The sequence below is a fragment of the Pelodiscus sinensis genome, chromosome 14, assembly GCF_049634645.1.
Source record: "Pelodiscus sinensis isolate JC-2024 chromosome 14, ASM4963464v1, whole genome shotgun sequence".
Taxonomy (NCBI): domain Eukaryota; kingdom Metazoa; phylum Chordata; order Testudines; family Trionychidae; genus Pelodiscus; species Pelodiscus sinensis.
Genome location: NC_134724.1, coordinates 11,795,049 through 11,804,263, shown reverse-complemented (window position 1 = coordinate 11,804,263; position 9,215 = coordinate 11,795,049). Strand labels below are relative to the sequence as shown.

Sequence of the window (9,215 nt, the reverse complement as noted above, 5' to 3'; positions counted from 1 at the left end):
GACACTGCTCTCTGGATTCAGACAGGTTCCTCGGTCTTGAGTTCTTGTTAATTTGTATGGAGTGGGGAATAATAGTATCTCCCCAGAGCTGTAACTCAAATCCCTGAAATGTCCAGCAGACCTGCATAGTAACGCCCTCCCACTCTTATCTCATGTTGTGATCAGTGAGTGATGAAACTGTTAAGGACTGCACATTTAGAGTCTCTTGCTTAAGTGTCTGGGTTAACACCTTCCTGAGAGGGCGAGGGCAGTTTACTCTTCCCACCACAGCTATTTTTTGAGTTCTCACGAAACTCAAGCAGACATCTCTGCAACATTTACACTTGGCTCACATTTTGAAGGTTTGCTTAGTCCCTCTAAAAAGGAAGCCTTCACTGAGGCTTGAGGTCAATTGAGCTAAGCAAGTGAATAACTGCTGTAAATAAGAGGAGATGCAGGCTCTTTCTTTTTCAGAATGAAAGCATACACTTGCGAGCACAAGATGGTATCCTGCAGAGATGTCGGCGTGCCAAATATACACCCACATAGGCTCCCACATTTGGGCATACTACTGGTCTTAAGGAGTGTATAATTTATCTGCCTTATGCTTAGCTAACTATGCCCAGAAAGCGTGTTAAAATAGATGATAAATATTGTTTCCAGCAATTTACTTCAGTGACAGTAAAAAAACATGGGTGATTCATTGGAATCTTAATAAATATCTATTTTCAGCACAGGATAAGATCAGGACAAGTTCTCAATATTTCCTGTTTCTTGCTTATTCTTATAAATAAATGTCCTAGACACTAGGGTTCAGAAAACCACAAATAGAGCAACTACAGGAAAGGTTCCGTGGAGAGTAGATTCTGGTGATAGATGAGTCATTAGAGCAGGAGGTGACCAACTTACTGACTCTCCGACATCTTCAGAAGTTAGAAAGCTGGGGCTGAAGCTGTGAGACTCCCAATACTTGCTGCCAGAGATGATGAGTGTGGGAGGAGGCATATGGGGTTATATGCCTCCTGCACCCAATTTTTGCCAGGGTTTGTTGGCTTATTCACGTGGTGCTGCCATGCCCCATCTCTACACGGTAGCAAGTTGGGAGCTACAGCTGTGGGGAGAGACAGCGGCAAACAGCTGGGAGCTGTAGAGACAGCTGATGCTTTTTCTGCTACCTCTTCCCATGGAGCGGCCCCTCCTGCTGGCCTCTGCACATGGAACGAACACCTAGGAACTGCAGCGAGGGGACGCTGAGGGTAAGAGGCGGGGTGTGCATGTGGGGGACATGACTATTGGGGGCAGAGGTGCCAACAGCCTCTGCAAGCCCCTAAGCAAGGGAGGGGGGCGTCTGGCTCCACACTCCTGGAAGAGGTAGAGCCCTCTGGCAGGAGTGGGACTGGGGCAGCCATTCCTCCTCTCCCCCTCGCTAGACATTAGAGCCACATGGAGCGTGCTGTGCGGCCGCTTTGACAGTGTTTTAAAGGGCCCAGGGCTCTGGTAACCGGTGCTGCTGCAGTTGCAGCGGCTGGGAGCTTTGAGCCTCTTTGAATCACTGGACCCCTGGGCAACTGCTACCTTTGCCTCCACAAAGGGGATGATGAACCTTTAAATTTCCCCCCTCAGAAGGCACCAGCTGTCTCTGAAGCCAGTAGCTCACCACACTACCGGTCCGGCAGAAGCCCCAAGATTCCCCCTCCCCTAGTCTGGTGGTTGGGGAAAAGGAAGGGTGAGGCATTTGGGGTTCTACAAACCCCACATTAACTGTAAGCTGAGCCACATGCTACTCTTTATTTGGCCACCCCAGCACTAGAGCCACAGAACTTGACTGGAACTGAAAAGCAGACATCACTTTCCTCCCCAAATGCCTTTTTCCACTGGGACGGCACGAGCAAATGCAGGCAGGAACAAAACATATTGCTATGGAAGAGAGGCTTTGGTTCCAGCTCCCTGTCAGCTTATGTGCGATAATCCTTTATTTGTTTTCCAGCTATTCTGTTGTCATTTTATTTTATTTACAGTGAGGCACAGACGCACCTTCACTGCTGTTCTTTGAGCAAACACACTCACTGCATAGTTGTTGAAGACAAATAATTACAAAATAGCATACACCTCCGAACTGTGCTGATGGTAGAATGCACAATGACTAGGGATAACTTTTAGTCTACACTACGAGTTTTCACTGCAAAAATATGCAAATGAGGGACTCATTTGCATGAGTCACAATCTCATTTGCATATTTCCTGCCAATCCATTTTTGCGCTGGGGTTTTTGCGCAAAAACGAGCTGTGTGGTCATTTTCTTTTTGTGCAAAACCCCCTTTTCCCTCAAGATCCTTATGCCCCCAAAAAGAAGGTTTAGTGTAGACATAGCCATAGGGGCAGCTGCAGCCACCAACTGCAAAATAATGCCACTATATTTAGACATCCCACATTTCCTATCCAGGTCGTTGTCTATCTCTATTGAAAATAGGGAACTAAAATGTGAAGCAGTTAACTGGTTACCCGGTAAGCATCAGCCTTACCAGCATGCTTACCTAATAAGGAGCAGCCCGGCAGCTGGCTGGAGCAGCCCTGCCTGTGGTGAGGTGCAGCCAGCTGTGCCCAGCCGCAGTGCCCTACCTATGGTGCAGTTAGGCAGGCCTGGCCTGAGCTACCCCAGCACAGCTCAGCCTGGCATGGTGGGTCCAGCCTTCCAGAGTTAACCAGTTAAATGCATCGTTTACTTGGTTAACTTTTAAAACTGGTATTTACATCCCTAATTGAAAATACTCCATAATTAATGTTTTGGCCTCAGTCTAGGCCTTCTTGCATGTATAGCTCCTAGTTTACTGGCCTGTTCTACCTGTGTCTGTATTAATTTGCAATGCCAGGGTTTTTTTTTTTTTTTTTTTTTTTTTGTTCCCATCTTCCACCTCTTTGCTTTAACGGCCAGTATACACAAGTGCTTTATTTTTTGTTTTATAACTTTCACTTGCCACATCTCTGGAATCTTGCTGAGTCCTGTCATGGTAATTTGATAGTCCAACTAGTTTGCTGATTAACCGAAAGAAAAATTCTTCATGCTGCATTAATGGTTTTGCATTACATTTGAAGTTTGGCTGTCTTGGCTGTAACACAGTGCAATACAAATGTATATGCAACCATTATAATTAGATTTAGCAGAACTAAATTTTTATTTTTTATAATTCTGATGAATAATGTCGATGTTATTTTTAAGCATTTTTATTTTTAACAATTTAAATCTTCTTAGCAGTGGCTATATTATGGAGGGGTGGTCAGACAATTATTCAATAACAGTAGATGTTGAGATTCAAAAAGTTAAAGTTTTATAAAATATTAAAACACAAATTGTTAACAATGTATGTTAAAACATACAAAATAAATATAAAATCAACAAATCATACTCACATTTAGGCTATGTCTAGACTAGAGGCTTTTTGCTCAAGAAGCTTTTTTCCACACACAAAAGTGCATGGAAAAAGCGATGCGCTTTTGTGAAAGAGAGCGTCCAGACTCATTGGACGCTCTCTCGCATAAAAGGCCACCTGGAACCACTTCAGGCAGGGTTTTAGATCACCAGTTGCTTCTGAGTGCTGGTGCCAGAGCCTTGCAGAGACACACGTTTAAAGGGACAGCTATTTCTCTGCTTCTGCTGCATGCTTGCCTACTTCTTCAAGGGACAGCAAAGCTCTGGCAGTACCTGCTGTAGTTACCCTGTTCTTTTTGGATGCCACCGTTTTTTTCTTTGTGCCATGGAGCCGGACCTGCCCGATGGCATGCGATGGCCCCACACAGCCATGCTGCAGGTTTTGCAGCACTTTCTGACAGCTGCCTTCCTGGTCCTGCATGACCTGGACACCGAGTTCATTCTGGGGACCCTCTCCGTAGCTGCGGCTGCTCCACTCTCGCAACCACACCCCACTGGGGAGAGGAATTTCTGGAGACTCAACACCAGTTCAGACTAGTGAGACCGGCTGGTCATGGAGCAGTGGGACGACCAGCAGTGGCTCCAAAACTTCCACATGCGAAAGGCCACCTTTTTGGAGCTATGTGCCTGGCTCGGCCCTGCCCTCTGGAGACGCAACACCCACCTGTGGCCCACCAAACCTCTGGAGAAGTGGGTCGCCATTGCCCTCTGGAAGCGTGCCACCCAACAGCTACTGGTCGGTGGGCAACCAGTTCGGTGTGGAGAAGTCCATCGCTGGGGCCCTCCTCATGGAGGTAAGGAGCTCTTGGGCTGCAGTCCCTGCAGGGAGGTGGGGATAGTGATGCATAAGGGGGACCCTTGGGAAAGGGGGACTGGGAGCTGTGGGGGGTGGAGTACGTGGGGAAAGCCCTGTCCCTGGGGGGGTGCAGTCCTGCCCTCACACAGGCCTGCTGCGGGGAGGGGGAAATGGTCTCATAAAAGGTGGCTCCTGGGGTGTTTGGGGGGGGGGGGCAGGAGAGGGGAGCAATGCAGGCACCCTCTCTCTCATTCTCTGTTTTGTGTGTTTCTTTGTCTCCTTCTGCAGGTGGTGAGGGCCATCAACTCCATCCTGCTGCGGGGCATCGTCTGTTTGGGAGATCTAGATGCAACCGTGGCAGGATTTGCTGCCCTGGGGATCCCGAACTGCACCGGAGCCATAGATGGGACCCACATTCTGATCCGTGCACCAGACCATTGAGCGGCCCAGTACATTAATTGAAAGAGCTACTTTTCAATGGTTCTGCAGGCCTGGTCAACCACTGGGGACACTTTACAGACATTTTTGTCATGTGGTTGGGCAGGGCACATGATGCCTGTGTCTTCAGGAACTCTAGGCTGTACGGGAAGCTGGAGGCAGGAACATTCTTCCCACGCCGTGACTTTGCGGTGGCGGATCTGCAGATGCCATTGTGCATCCTGGGGGATGCGACTTACCCCGATGCTGTGGCTGATGAAGCTGTACCCCGGCCACCTGGATCCCATCAGGGACCAATTCAATGCCCACCTGAACCGAGCCCGGACCCAGGTGGGGTGCACCTTTGGTTACCTCAAGGCACGTTTCCGTGTCTGCTGACCCACCTCGAGGTGGGGGAGCACAACATCCCCGAGGTGGTGGCGGCATGTTGTGTCCTCCACAACACTGTGGAGAGGAAGGGGGAGGCCTTCCTCCTGGGGTGAGAAGCAGACACTGGACACCAGGGGCGAGCCTTGCAGCAGCCACAGACAGTTGTCATCCAACAGGCCCATCAGGTGGGGTGCGCATTCAGGAGGCCCTAAGGGAGAGGTTCTTTCAAGGACCCTGGTAACTCTCCCGAGGGCCTCCTCTCTTGGGTCCTCTGCCTTGTGGCTCTATCCCTTTCCCACCACAACCGCTCCCTTTGCCCTTTCCTTGACCTCCCAATAAACACGCCTGTTTGGTTTTTAAAGAGCTCTTTCACAAAAAGGCTTCTTCCTCGTAGAATGAAGATTACTGCTGTCGGAAAACCCCTCTGTTCTTTCGATTTGCTTGCGAAAGAACACGATTGCAGTGTGGACATGCCTCGAGTTTTGTCGGTGGACATACCCTTACTTTTCATTCACTAGTCCATTTGTAACAAGTCTAACCCAGAAGTATAAATCACCGTGATTTTGATTTTAATAAGTTCTCAAGTAACATGTTTCCCATTTTGGCTATCTGTAAAATTTGATTATTGACAAAAATATGTTTTCATCAGCTTTGTACGTGTGTACAGTAGAACTTACATTTCCCAAATTTACCAATAAACATCTAATCCTTTGAAGGCTAAATAAAACTAATATGGGTGTGTTCAGAACCAATAGAACTGGTTTTTCAAGGGCATGTGGCTTTTGTTCCGGAAGCTATTTGGATAGCTGAAACAATTTTTTAAATATAATTTTGCGAAGTCGGAAAGAGAATGATGAAAAATATCACACCTATAGGCAAAAGTTGTTTCTTCTTGCAGAGATACAAATTTTTGGTTCTAAGGTAACTTCCTCTGGGGCCATTCCTTTCTACTTGCACAAGCTAAGCAAGATTGTCCTGGTAAGAATTTGAGTGAGAAACTCCCATGAAGTGGCTCCCTTTGAGCCAATAATGACTTAAGTGAATACTGCAGCTCAGCGACATACACCTAGAATGTGCATTCTTCCTAGCATGTGGGCAATGTGCCTCAGGAGGCATGTAACCTGGATTCATAACCGATTTTGGTCTGCTGGTTGGATCATTAGCTTGCAGCTGGGGAGTATGATATTCGCATTGATCCATGTCCCCAAAACTTGAATTGCGGCCCTGACATTTCTACAGTGCGATGTAGTGGATGGGTCTGCCTATGCAACTGTATCATGAATTATCGGTCTCCAAGTTAAGTATAGCCTTGGCCAAACATGCTTACACATGTGGTGAATAACCCTACTTATGTGCGGAATCTCATTGCCCCTAATCCTGCATTCAGACTCATGTGGAAACCCAGCACATACACCCAGTCTGCCTGTCCAGAACTGAAGGCAGACTAGGTCACAAAATTCAGTGGCACTGCTCCTCTCTCTGTTTAAAAGATTAGGATCTGGGGCACTTTGGTTACAAGTGTTTTTTGTACAGATGTAGCTACGCCACAGAGCCCCACAGTCAATTCACTACTCAAGCCCTGTTTAGTACCATGTGGTGTATTTACACTCATCATTTTCACCAAGTTACATGAACACAAATATCCCTCTTTTGGGACAAGCCCTTAGCTAGCATTTCTACTTCTACTGAAGGAACAGTGTCCTTGCCCTACATAGGGATGTAAAATCCCATGTAATCAGTTAAACATTAAAACATTAACTAATTAAATAGGGGCAGGTGGGGTGGTTAACATTAATTAATTAAATGAGGACAGGTGTGTGTGTGGGGGGGCTGATCTGTCCCCTTGCCCACATTAGCCAGGGTGGAGTGGCCCCCACACCCCAGGCAGGGGGCTGCTTCAATCTGAGTGCTTCCAGCCCTGTGTGAGGCTGCTGACTTCCAACCTACGAGCTTGTGTGGGCTGGCCCCCGTCCTGCCTCCTCTGGGCTACTGCTTCCAGCCCCACATGAGGCTGCCAACTTCCAAACCATGCAGGCTAGAAGTGGGCAGCACCATGGGGCTAGAGCGGGGGTACTCTCTGGTAACAGTTTACCATGTAGCCAGTTACCCATTCACATCCTTAGTCCTGCAGTTTGACTTACACTAAAGTAAAGCAATTATTAATTGCTATCAGATAAGAATGATAGTACATTACCCCCATTTTGCCATGATGAAAATGTACCCAACGTTAAGGCAAAGTAAGAAAGAGGCCTAGTCTACCCTTGAAGTTACAGACTAACACAGGTACCCCGCAGAGACTTAAACATTAGATTAACCTAGCTATATTGCTCAGGACTGTGAAAAATTGCAAAGGACTGAGACTGACCAAATCCCTGCTGTAGGCAGATCCACGGAGTAATTCTTTAGTAGGCCTCGCTATGGCCTCTAGGAAAGATGGATTAATTACCTGAAGCGTTTAGTAAGTGTCCACCCATTTAGTAAGTGTCTACACAATGACACTACAGCAACAGCTGATGTGCTATAGCAGTGGTTACCAATTAGGAGATCGGGACCTACTGGTAGATCTTGGGAGACTCTGACAGGTGATCCTGACTGATTTGGCCAAGAGGCTATCAAGTGCCAGCATTTTAGCTGCGCCTCCCCACACTGCTGCACAGCTCCTGCCCTATGCCTTGGAACTGTCCTCTCAGGAGCTTCCTGCATGCTGTGCAGGTGAGGGAGAGGAGGGCATGCTGATGTCAAGATGGTTCCCTCCCACTCTGTATCCTTTCTCCAAAGAGCAGAGTGGGAGGCACAACAGGACTTGGGAGGGACTTTGTTGGCTGCTTTTGGGACTGGTGCAGGGCCAGGGCAGGGGTGAGCCTGCCTTAGCCCCTCTGCACCAACGACAGGGCCCAGCTAGAGCCCACATCTGGAAACCCTACCCCAGTCATGAACCTCCTCTGCACCCCAAGCCCGTCCTAGCCCCAAGCACCCCTGCATCCAAATGCCCTCCCAGAGCCTGCACCTAGAACCCCCTCTGGCCCCCCCAACTGCCTGCCCCAAGTCCAGCTCAGAGCCCCTCTCACACACCAAATCCCTTAAGGCAAGACCAGAGCCTGCACCCCAACCCTCTGCCCCAGCCTGGTGAAAGTGAGGGAGGATGGAGTGAGCAGGGGGCGGGGCTTCCAAGAAGAGGCACAAAGGAGGCGGGGCCAGTGTGTTTGGGTTTGAGGTAGATCTCGGATAGCACTTAAATTCAAAAAGTGATCTCATGCTTAAAAAGGTTGGAGCCCCCTGTGCTATAGGAACCCTAGTCTAGATGTACTGAGGCCTGAAGATACTACAGACAAGCCCTGCACTATTACAACCCTCTGTATATTTATTACAGCCATTAGAAAGAAAGGTGGCTTGAAAACACACCAAAACCATTATTCACTTTCATACACGATGAGGTCACCTTCGTGTTTGTTAATGTGTTTCCATTAACGAGCTTGTATAACGCTATTGCACAATTATTTTCCTGTGCCAGCATTATAACTAGGCTGAGAAGTCCATATAGGTAGGTCGCACCCACAAAAGGTGGGTCTCCAGCTTTGAGAACAGAACTGTACAGCTCGGCTAAGGCTGCTTTAGAGACCTCCATATGGTGCCTTTTAACCCGGGGTGACGCCGCGTGGCGTGCTCGCTGGTCCCAAGCGGCATCTTCAGGAACCTCAAGGCCGGGCCGTGCATAATTATTGGCTGATCCAGTGACCCTCCCTCCTCCGGTTTCCTGCAATCGCCACCAGCCAAGCGGGGCGCACCGCTTAAAGCCAACACCCCGAGCCGTCTCTCTACCTGCGGGGCGGGGAAAGCGAGGAGCTGGCCCGCCGCGGGATTTCCCAGGCTGGGACTCCAAGGCTCCCCGGGGCGCTGGGATTTCCCTGCCCTTTGGGACCCGCCGGCGGCCCGAGCTGCAGCTGAGCTGGGGCTGTGTTGGTGGGAGCCCGGCGCGGCTCGGCTCCTCCCCTGCGGCGGCGGTGAGTGGCGGCGAGGCTGGGAGAGCAGCCCGGGGCACCCCAGGCGGTAAGAGCGCGGCTCCCTCGGGGCGGGCGGCTAGGGGAGGCATCGCGGCGCTGGGGCGGGCGCGGGAGGGGGCCCTGCCCGTGGAAGTGGAGCGAGAGAGGCTCTGGGGGGCACTGACCGACGGGGAAACGCGGGGAGGGCTCTGGGTGCAGCCAGGGAA

At 49.6% G+C, this 9,215-nt stretch overlaps 1 protein-coding gene across 7 annotated transcripts in view; it reads left to right on the top strand.

Annotated features, from left to right (window-relative positions):
- The first annotated feature begins 8,563 nt into the window (after positions 1 to 8,563).
- MCTP2 (multiple C2 and transmembrane domain containing 2) overlaps positions 8,564 to 9,215 on the top strand; it is a 182,641-nt gene continuing 181,989 nt past the window's right edge. For 4 of the 7 annotated variants that reach the window (XM_014575410.3, XM_075896995.1, XM_075897001.1 and 1 more), the window contains exon 1: positions 8,565 to 9,055. The gene's annotated coding sequence lies outside the window, so the exon portion shown is untranslated. Of the gene's footprint in view, positions 9,056 to 9,215 lie in introns of all 7 variants that reach the window. The other 3 variants (XM_014575411.3, XM_075897000.1, XM_025186568.2) reach the window with 2 other exon arrangements.